Below are 9,011 nucleotides of genomic sequence, written 5' to 3' on the forward strand. Positions count from 1 at the left end.
GTCGGCAACTGGTTTTAATACAATCCATTATCAAAGCATGCTATGTTAGCGCAGCCTATCTGTTCTGAATGGGCTGGAAGCAATGATCCTTTTCTTTCAAATGCAGTACCCACAATGCACAGCATGTGTGTTGGGGTGCGTTGCTCACTAATGTAATAGCGCAACATAGTGCCATTCACAATAAAGTGAACTACATGTTGTAGTACCATTTTACTGCAAGTTACTGCAAAACTATAATTGGGCCCTAACATTTTCACTGTCCAGTGAGACTGCCTCTCATTGGTCAGGGGAATGGCAGATCCCATATCATACATATGAAACTAAATCAGAGAGGGGCACATAAGAAGGTTTTTGCTTCCGGTTAAGAGCAGGCTTCATTTGGTGTTTGCTTCTAGATAAGAATGTTACATTTAAAAGTTAAAAATGGTGGAAAGGACACTTAAAGGGTAAGTGTGCAGTATAGAAAACCTCTATTTCTGCAAAATGGTAGCTTATTGCTTAAAGTGTTACTAAACCCACAACCGTAAAATCAGTCTGTATATGCAGTAAAGCATGCTTGTTATACTCACTGTGGAACCTAAGGGGTTAATCCTCTGCATTGTGTAAAAATGCTGTTTAATCCTGTCTTATCTGATCCTCCCCTTCTTTCAGTGTCCTCTCTTATCACCTGATAAGACATATTATGTGGAGACACTCTGCACATGCTCAGCATGTGAGCGGCACAGAGCCAATCAGCACTGTTCAGACATAAGTCAGTGGTCCTGCATCCTGCTAGAGCAGAAAGAAAACACCTACAAGCTTTAACCAGTGCTCTGCTGAACACTGTTAGAAGTCACAAGACTGCTCTAACTGCTAATGAGAGAAAGTGTTTAGCAGTTTATATTTACTAAAATAATTGCATTTCCATGTTCTGTGTACTGTGGGAGACCAGTTATAGTGAATACAGGGTCCGGGGTTAAGTAACAGTTTAAACCCAACAGTAAGGCAATGAGCAGTAATATTGTGCACAGTGCAATCCCTAACAAAACTTAGAAATAATCTTTTCATTGATCTATCTACAGTAAACTGAAATCTGATTGGTTGTTCTTTGGGGCCTACGTACTTTAGCACTCTTTCATGTATGGAACGCTCTCTTACATACTGTATGTTGTTAGGTACATTTAGTATGGGGCAGGGGCAGACTGACCATTTGGAAACTTGGGCACTGCCCGAGGGCCCAGGGTCAGTAGGGGGCCCCATGAGATGCCCCTGGTACCTTTTTCATAGGCTTTTTTGAGCTTGGGCAAGGACACAGGGGCCCCATGATCCCCTATTGCCCGGGGCCCCATGAGTTGTCAGTCCGCCCCTGGTATGGGGTTTCTACTGTAGCCATAGTAGCCAGAATAGGAGTTTGATTACCTACCATTGACTCCAGGTGAAGCTTCTGGAGATTAGAGTGGGAGGATTCAAATACCTAACCTGAATATTTAGTAGGGCCTATCCAATCCCTGGGGAGGTGTGCCCAGATGGGTTCTCTTAAATAGGTTGGAGTCCAGAGGAGAGGGTCTTTCCCCTGTGTGGGAATGGAGCTTCAGGGGCTGCATGCGCCTTAGGGCACTTCTGGGCTGAAGCCTGGACTTTTCCTTTGGGGCTGTGGTTATGGACTGTGGATGCATTGGGACCTTGTGAGTAAAGGTACTTTCACTTTTTACTGTGTTTGGGGTACGTTTTATACAGGGCAAGTGGCATAAAAACCGCACCAAAAATGCAACGCTGGTGTGTTTTTGATGCGTATTTGATATTTTTGCCACGTTTTCCATTGATTTCAATGGGGAGGTGCAGCAAGCAGGATTTAAAAAAAAAAACGCACCGGATCCGCAAGGGATCAGTGTGAAGAGCTCCGTAGGAATACATGGTCACACGTTTTTCTTCTGCTTTTTTTTAAACGCAAAAGCAAAAGAAAAACGAATCAGTGTGAAAGCAGCCTAAAGCAACCTCTGTTGTACTGAAGTTGTCATGGTCTTTGGCCATGGAATGTGGACTACCTCATTCTTCTGTGGCCTGTTCTGCATTTTTGGTGCATGTCCCTAGCTGTGCACATAGAGACCATACTAGACGAATACCATTACCTTGGGAATTACTAGTGCTACTATCAAGATAAAAGTGTCCTCTGTTGGCAGTCAGTTCGATTTGGGGTATCCCTGCTCATCCTCCCTGATCTCCCTTCCCAAGTTTTACCAGCAAGAAATTTGTAAAAAGACATCCATAGGCCGGCCATACATGGGTCGAAAATCGGCTGTTTTTTTGTCCGAAAATCGGACCTAAGATAATCGGCCGATTTTTGCTGTTAGTGGGTCAATGGCACCGGACGATTTTCGTGGTTTCTCCCTTTTCGGTGATCAGGCATGTTGGAAAATTTGTGCAAAACTACCGATTTTCGACTCAATGATGGTCAAATCATACGATCGTTTTTCGGAAAAGAATATGTGCATGAGCTGTGACCTGGAAGGAACAAAAGTTTTGCATGGGGTGAACTTTATGACTTGGTCGGACGATTTTCGAAATCAATGATGGCATCATCGGATTACCGAGCGAACGACGTTTCCGATTTTTGGACAAAAAATCATTCGGAATTCGGACCATGTATGGCCTGCATTAGTTTACTGAGCCAGAATGGATGGATGACAGCTGTGTACCTGGCTGCCCTGTACTGATTAGAGAAAGAACCTACGTACATCTACAGCGGCTCCTGCGGTGGTAGTGCTACATGTAGAAACTGAAAAATGTCAGTTTGCGGTCCTAGACTTATAGATGCACATTTCATACATTTCTGGGACTGTGCAGTCACCACGCTTATTATGAGAAGTGGGCTGTATCTCACTTGGAATATTTCACCCCTCATTCCAGCCATCAATGTTTACGATTCCGAATAAGGTTTTATAACTGTGCCAGAGGACTTCATTCTGCCAGGGAAACATTTTACAGTCGGAGATGAATGCATTTATAGCCACAGCTATGCGGATTGCCCCCGAAACTACAAAATAAATTGTTCAACTTTTTTCCCATTGCAAGTTTTAAAATAGGTACGTTTAAAGCCACCTGTCTGGATACGAATTTGTTGTTTGATCAATCTTGGCCAGCAAAGAGATAATCTTTCTTCACCTAAGTGTAGAATAAAAAGTTTCTAAAGGCTGGAGGACCTAACCCTTTCAGAACCAGAAGTCTATGGTGGGAGTTCAAGTCAAATTTAGCAGCATCAGTTAAAGTGAAACTAAACCCTCCTATCCTTTTCAGCCAAGGAAGCTGCCATGTTAGATGTTTGATCTACAACTGCCATGGTGGTGCACGTGTGATCAGATATGACACCATCACATGTGAATTCTGTGCAGTGAGAAAATAGAGGAGAGAGAGGTGCGCCAGACTAAGAGTAGTATAAAAAGTCACAGTTTATTGCACGCAAATTAAAACACTCACAGGAGGTAGAGATTTATCAGGCATCATTGATATATAGGGAGGACGTCATCTGGGCGTGATCCCATCAGCAGGATGAATGGAGTAGCAGGGGCCACAGTTGTTATACCGGCTGGAGCTCCTAGGTCATACCCATGGGAGGAGTGAGGAGGGCGGGTGGATGTTCAGGGGGCCACGGTGCCTGTGTGAGAGGTCTGATGAAAGAGCTGATAGCTCTGAAACGCATCACCACCCCCTAACTGCGGCTCCACGCCACATCCGGACGTCACTTCCGGTCAGTGGCCATCTTTGATGCGCTCCAGGATGGTTCTTCCCTCCTATGTGACACCTACCAGGATACCCGGCTCACACAGGCACCGTGGCCCCCTGGACATCGACCCGCCCTCCTCATTCCTCCCATAGGTATGACCTAGGAGCACCAGCCGGTATAACAACTGTGGCCCCTGCTACTCCATTTATCCTGCTGATGGCCCAGATGACGTCCTCCCTATATATCATTGATTCCTGATATATCTCTACCTCCTGAGAGTGTTTTAATTTGTGTGCAATAAACTGTGACTTTTTATACTACACTTAGTGTGGCGCACTTCTCTCTCCTCTATTTTCTCACTACAGAGTTCCGCTTTACTCTAGAGGGTGCTGCCTTATGACTGTGTTATACTGTGCAGCGTCTCAAATTTAAACCCCCCCCTTACCAAGAGCTACTCAACCTGCATTATCCTTCATCTCTACTGCACTACCCTTACCCCCTCCGGAATAACCCTCCGGGGTTTCTAAATAGGTCCCTTTACATCCCTACAGCTGAACGTCTTCCATCTCCCCACTGATCCTCGTGACTATTATACCCAAAACTACCTCTCCTGCGCCAATACTCAATCTTTTTGAATTCTGTGCAGTGCAATTTGAGCCATACATTTTGTATGACTCAAATTGCACCGCATCAAAAAGTTGCAGGACCCTTTTTTTGGTCCACACTAGAATCGGATCGCATGGGTATTCACACCCATGCAATCCGATTCTGCACATCGCACAGCGTTTTGCGGACCAATTTTGGAGTGTTAACTTAATATGCACACCTTCAGCGGTTTGCATGAACGGAGTGCGATTGTGATGCGGTGCGGAATTCGCATGTGATTTGCACAGGAATGCCGTGAGCTTCCTGTGCGAATCACATGTGGTATGCCGCACCGCACAAGTGTGAATCCAGGCTGAATAACCAACACTGCTGTGCTGGCAGGGCCCAACAAAGGCACAGAGTTTTCAAAAGTGACATTTACTGTGGGGGAGAAAAACCCCATTTACACCTTGTTACATTTTACACCCTAAATATGCGTTGCGTAGTCTGCCGTGATTTGGCATCGCTGACAGAATCACAGCAATTCTACCCGCGATTTCAAATAGCCTGATGTGAACAGGACCTGAGTGCCTTGAAGAGTCTACAGAAGCCCAGCATTGCATCTAAGATGCACTCATCGTGGCTGCAATGCTTTGCTGGTTTTTTTTTGCAAAAGAAAAAAAAATGATGCAGGTTTTTTTTTGTGCAAATAGATGTGCATTTATTTTTTGTAAAGACGGAGTTAAAAAAAAAACGCACATCGATTTGCAAGGAATCAGTGTGAACCCAGAGTCACCGACTGAAGATGGACTTCCACGGCTGCAGATGGACTTGTAGTTCTCAATAGAACACAAGTGTGGCAATCAGTGCCCTTGTAGTTCATTGACACATCCTCCAGCTTTCCAATTGAAGGTCTATAACTCAGTACAGACATAGAGCTGGAGGAGAAGTCTGCAGGAGCCTGCCATTGCACCTGTTATCATGTGCAATGCTTTGCAAGCTTCTATACAAAAGAATGCAGTTTTTTTCCTGCAAAAATAAGTGCAGTATTTATTTTTTTAGGCATAGTGCTATAGACCTAAATTAACCAGTGACTCTTGCCGTGCGAGGCAGTCCCACTACAAGGAAGGAAGTTTTGTTTTCCTGGAGTTCATCGTCCACACAATGGCACAATTTACAGCGTAACCAGTTGCATACTTGCCAGTTACACCACTAGCCAGTCCTTTTTTTTTTCAGCAAATCATCTGCTGCAAATAAGCCAAAAAATTCTACATGCAACAAACTTACCGAACTACACCGTGTGTTCTGTAAGAGGATCTCAGCTATGCCGCACAGCCATGGAATGACATAACCTTCACCAATGCAACTCAGAAACGGATTGGCAGAAAGAAACTTTCCACTGATTGGTCCGTGAGGCCAGTCCCGTTGTACTTTGCTCACATTACAGGTCACTAAGCCTGCTGCTTGTTCTAGGAGTACATTGAAAGCACAGAGACTGACACATAACAGAAGTGCACTGTCATACTGGCACTGCTGTGCGCACTGTGATAGAGGACAACTCCATGGATCCCACTGTGCAGAGAAATAGAGAGCTCAGAACTGCACTGTAAGACTGCTGAGCGGAAAGTCTGCTGAGTCAAATCCTTCCCCTGATTTATGTTGTAGAAGTGGAATTATGTCTGCCAGTGTGCAGTTACATGCAGTTAGCTTGCAGCACATCATGGTACGCCTGGAGCCTGTCAGGTGCTTTAATTATTGCTATTCATTATTGTTCATTAGCATCGGCCCGCGAACAATGAATTGTAGGCAAAACATAAAATGAACTCATGGAAATGGGATTTTGTACCATTTGCAAGGTACAGTGGATATAAAAAGTCTACACACCCCGGTTAAAATGTCAGGTTTCTGTGATGTAAAAAAAATGAGACAAAGAAAAATCATTTCAGAACTTTTTCCACCTTTAGTCCTCCTGCACACGGGGCGTTTTTATAACGCTGGTAATGTTAGCTGTGTAAAGTCACGTTAAAAACATGGGTTTTTTAGCTTTTTAAAGCATTTTTGCATTAGCATTTAGCGGTTTGCGTTTTTTTTTAGTTTTTTAGAGTTTTTTTTTACCAAAAAAAAAAATTTAAATAAAGTCCACAAACGCCGGTTTGCCACATTTTTCAGCGTTTTTTAGCTTTAGAACATTTTTACAGCTAAAAAACTCCTCTAGAAATCCACTAGTTCTGGGGGGGGTTTTCCACTTAAAAAAAGTTGATTCCAATCTATGTGTGCATGGACACATAGGATAACATACTGGGGGGTTTACTGGCTGTAGACAAAACCGTCAAAGGCCAAAAACAGCCGCTGTAAAAACATCCCGTGTGCATGAGGATTGAATGTGACCTATAAACTGTACAACTCAATTGAAAAACAAACCGACATAATGGGGGTTTCTAATGACTGCTGATATAAGACTTGCTAGCTATTAAATCAGCTGCCAGCACCCCCCATTAGAGACCCCCATTATGTAAGAGTCAGCTTATATCAGCACCCCCCTTACAGATCCCCATTACATCAGATTCCCTTTATATTAGCACCCTCCCCTTAGAGACCTCCCATTAGATCAGAGTTCCCTTATATCAGTGACACCCCCCCCACTTTGAGATGAATGGTTCATCTCTAAATGGGGTTCGCTTATGTAAGGTATGCTCCCACACCTCCGGACACAGTGGAACACCGATCGTCGGACGGGACCTCTGTGTGAGGTCCTGATCATGTGATCACTGATTGGCCAATCAGTGATCATATGCAGAGTAGTAAGCAAGATGTCACTTGTGACATCATTGCTTACTACATGTGAAATCTGTGAATGATCACAGAGGTCACATGGTAAAAGGCTATTCACAACAGCCTTGTACCATGTGACAAGCTGTGACCAATCACAGCTCACTCAGTAGTTCCCAATGGCTGCATGAAAGAGAGAAGGAGAAATGATTGCTTTAACAGCCTTTTTGGGTGTAAAAGCAATCAGTGTAAAAAAAAAAAATCTTCATCACACCCCACAAGTAGTACAGTGTCACCATGGTGACACTGTACTGCTAGGGTGACAGTATGTAAAAAAACCCAAAAAAAATAAATAATAATATAAAAAATTTTTTTTAAAAAAGTGTTAAAATTTATAATTTTGGGTTATAAACTAATTTGTGTTATTTTTTTTTTTTACTAAAAAGATAGAATAAATTTTGGCCAAGATTTATGATGAAATATTATTTATTTGCAAAATTTTTGGACTTTTTCATTTAAATAGCAAAAAAAATAAAAATCCCAGGGGTGAATAAATACCACTAAAATAAAGCTTTATGTGTCTCAAAAAAATGCTAACAAATTCATACAGTGTTGTATGACCGTGCAATTGTCATTCAAAGTGTGATAATGCTGAAAGCTGAAAATTGGCCTGGACAGGAAGGGGGTGAAAGTGTCCGGACAGGAAGTGGTTAAATTGACATTAGGTTAAAAAAATATTTTTCATTTCTTTATGCATTTTCCAAAAACTTGTGGCAAAAAATGAAGTCTTCAAAAGACTAACCATGCCTCCTAAAATACCTTGGGGTGTTTGCTTTCCAAAATGTGTTCTCTTTGTGGGTGTTTTTGCTGTTTTGGTGTGCCAGGGTCTCCAAAAATGTGATAGGCAGTCAGGAAATTAGATTTGTAATTTATACCCCTAGAACGCTTGAAGGTGCTCCTTGGATTTTGGGCCTCTCTATGTTGCTAGGTTTTAAAAAAGTCTCATACATGTGGTGTCGCCATACATGGGAGGAGTAGCAGAATGTGTTTTGGGATGTGATGCCAATGCTGTGCTTTAGAAATATCTTATTGACAACTTTAAAATAAATATTAATTTTCTTTCCTCACTTTCCAAAAACATTTCACAAAATACCTTGGAGTGTTTGTTCTCTGAAACTATGTGTGTCCACTCCCCTGGTGCTCTGGGACCTTCAAAAATGTGATAGGTAGTCAGGAAATTAGATACATAATTTATACTCCTTAAAAGTCCAAAGGTGCTCCTTGAATTTTGGCCCTCTATGCATCTAAGCTGTGAAAAAGTCTCACACATGTGGTATCCCCATACTCAGGAAACATAGCAGAATATGAGAAATAATTTGCTAAAATGACTATTTTGTGAAAAAAAAATTATTTAATTTTTTAATTTAAAAAAAAAAACTGTGACAAAACAATTTCAACTTCAAAAAACTCACCATGCCTCTTACTAAACACCTTGGACTGTCTACTTTCCAAAATGCAGTAACTTTGGGGGATATTTGCACTGTCCTGGCATTTTAATGCCTCAAGAAATGAGATTAGCTGTCAGTACATTAGGACTGATAAATTTTCAAATATATATACCATAGCCTCTACTTTTTCACACAGACTCTGTATTATACACTGATTTGGGTTATTTTTACCAAAGAAATGTAGAAGAATACATTTTGGCTTAAATGTATGAACAAATATTATTTATTTGCAATATTTAATAACAGAAACTAAGAAAAACTTGTTTTTGCCAAAACTTTCGGTATTTTTTTTTGTTTATATCGCAAAAATAAAAAATCCAGTGGTGATTAAATACCACCAAAAGAAAGCTATATCTGTCTAAGAAAGGTAACATTTTCATTTGGGTACAGTGTTGCATGACTAAGTAATTGTCATTCAAAGTGTGACAGTGCTGAAAATCTAAAAAAAA

The 9,011-nt window shown here is 41.7% G+C and overlaps 1 protein-coding gene across 1 annotated transcript in view; it reads right to left on the reverse strand.

Annotated features, from left to right (window-relative positions):
- The window catches only part of PTER (phosphotriesterase related), a 42,687-nt gene extending 36,981 nt beyond the window's left edge, over positions 1 to 5,706 (reverse strand). The window contains exon 1 of the mRNA XM_089666225.1: positions 5,573 to 5,706. The gene's annotated coding sequence lies outside the window, so the exon portion shown is untranslated. The remainder of the gene's footprint in view (positions 1 to 5,572) is intronic.
- Between the last annotated feature and the right edge of the window lie 3,305 nt (positions 5,707 to 9,011).

This window comes from Staurois parvus, unplaced genomic scaffold (assembly GCF_062004578.1).
Source record: "Staurois parvus isolate SC_StPar_1 unplaced genomic scaffold, SC_StPar_1.0 ptg000051l, whole genome shotgun sequence".
Classification (NCBI taxonomy): Eukaryota; Metazoa; Chordata; class Amphibia; order Anura; family Ranidae; genus Staurois; species Staurois parvus.